Source organism: Procambarus clarkii, chromosome 8, assembly GCF_040958095.1.
Source record: "Procambarus clarkii isolate CNS0578487 chromosome 8, FALCON_Pclarkii_2.0, whole genome shotgun sequence".
NCBI classification, from domain to species: domain Eukaryota; kingdom Metazoa; phylum Arthropoda; class Malacostraca; order Decapoda; family Cambaridae; genus Procambarus; species Procambarus clarkii.
Window position 1 is genome coordinate 40,680,629 of NC_091157.1, and position 2,773 is coordinate 40,683,401.

Here is a 2,773-nt window from a genome sequence, read left to right on the forward strand (position 1 = left end):
AGCAGAGGGGGGGAATGAGGGGTGGGGGGGTTGCCAGTTTAGTGATTAAGATATTAATTTGTGGAGATAGGATATATATGGAAAGGTGTTCAGGAAGGAATAAGAAAAGTGTTTCGAACTGATGTAAGTATATGAGTTATAGTGATTCATGTTAGAAGGAAGATACGTGCTTAAAAAGGTTTAGAGATTTGTAGTTGACTTTATTTGCTTAATAATTTGTTAATTAACGGTAAAGGAACATTGGAGATAGATATTCAACATCATATTGAGTGGACAAGTTTTAGTAGGCAGGCAGGCAGAGAGAGAGAATGGGCTAATAAATAGGTATACATTTTTTTTCTCGAATGGTATACTTTAATAATCATAGGTACATATTTCAAAGTGCGACATTCTTGCGCGCGCGCGCGCGCACACACACACACACACACACACACACACACACACACACACACACACACACACACACTCACTGAAAGGAATCTTTCAGAACATTATATACCAAATATGTCAGACCAATCCTGAAGTATGCAGCTCCAGCATGGAGTCCATATCTAGTCAAGCATAAGACTAAACAGGAAAAGATTCAAAGGTTTGCCACCACACTAGTACCCGAGGTAAAAGGTATGAGCTACGAGGAGCGACTACGGGAATCAAACTCACATACTGCAGACTTAACTTGGTCACTAAGATCACAACAGGCTCTCGCATAGCTGTCTGCTACACTTCGCTGCTGCCACAAACGGGGATCCAAAAGGACTTGCTCGTTCAACTTCCACAATCAGACTGACTCCAGTCAGCCATCTACCTCAACCATTTCACCCCACCTCTCAAGGAAGGTATAATCCGATTAACCTTATCCCTAGAGAGGTAATCTTGTTCCTAGAAGCCTGACGAAGAATAATTCCTCTTTCCAGGAATTAATCATTTGGCTAAACAGCTTCGGTCTTAATCCATTGACCTTTCTTAGATATGTGATCCATAGTCTGTCTACTTACATGTACTTTCAATCATCATTCGTTAAGTGTTGTAGTAATGATCCTCTAGCTAATAATTCCTACTAACTTGTGGATTACAACACCACTCCCCTCCTTAAACACGCATATGTCCCCATATGCATCATTGCAATGGTTCCATTAGTGCAAGGACCTGGAGGATGCACCCACCATATGTGTACAACTAAAAAATCATCCAATAAGTTCATCATACACACAATGAAATAAATTAAAATTTTCCCCGACATGACTCACAACACTTCTCCAACATATACATTATATTCACATCATAGCACAGGTAAAATAGTCTGTAATAATTTTTCCCATCTCCAACAATGCACATATACCTAAACTGCTGACATATAATTACATACAAACATAACCATAAAATTACATGGACCAGAATGCTGGCACTTAAACAGAAATGACACTAGTCATTAATATATACACAACACATATATATCTAAGGTTCTTCATCCTTAGTAATTATAATTTAACATCTTGCCCTGTACTGTTGACATAAGGGCTTACAATGATCACACAATGTTTCACTGGCCTCTTCCACAATTTTCAGCATCACTTCTCTTGTCTTCGTGTCCCATGGTTGCTAGGTCATAGATCCTCCATGACCCAGACAAAACCCAGGCTGTCCAGCCTGGTGAATGTTGTCAATGTCCCATCGTTGCTCTGAGCTAACGTGATCCTGGCCTCCAGAGCAACGGAGATTCCTACCCCAGGGTCATGTTCCCTCGGGTCTGTGCTGACGTCTCGTTCCAGGGCACCAATCCCAGAACGCTGTAGATACCTCACAGCTCTCTGGTCTAGGCCCATCCGCCCAGAGTGTGTCCACCTGTATTCACACCTTCCCGACCGCTGTACCTGCAAAATATTCCCTCGGAGCCCCCTGGCTCGATCCCATTATTACATAACCCCCTCGGCTCCTTACTCTCTCCCCGTATATAGCCTGAGCGCAGCTGCAAAACCATTGCAGCTGGCCCTTATCCCTGCTTTGATGTCAGGGGGCGAATTTCGCCTATAACGTCACGTTGGCTTCACTTCCACCCCCCTTTTTTTCTAGAATAACTGAGTGTAGCCTCATAGCTTCCCTTCTACTCTACCTGAAGCTCTGTGACATGATCCCGGGGGACCTTCTCAAGCCTAACACTCAGTAATGGTGCCGATGAGGTAATATACAGTATATACATACACATACATTATCACAATAAATACCTCATTAAAATAATTTCACACTTATGTCACTAAAACATCATACTGCCACTGGCTCGCCTCTAGCGAGATTCCTGTAACAACTTAATAAGAAATTAGTATATCTACTTCGCTCGTCCACTGCAACCACCAACACCTGAAATTTTGAAATTCTACATTATAATCTTATCCATAAGACTTACCCACTCCAACACACCATCACCTCTGGTCAACCCAACCACTGATGACCTCATTATAACACCACACTCCATACCAGGCGTCCAAACGCCACAACACTACACCACCCACTACACATGCTACTCTACACCACACTCTACACACTACCCCACACTCTACAAAAACTACCATGCCCATGCACCACTACACACCACACTCTACACACTACCCCACACTCTACAAAAACTACCATGCCCATGCACCACTCAACACCACACTCTACACACTACCCTACACTCTACACACTACCCCACACTCTACAAAAACTACCATGGCCATGCACTACTCTACAGTACATACTATGCTCCTTCTGTGTTCATGACCCCACGAGAGCGGGT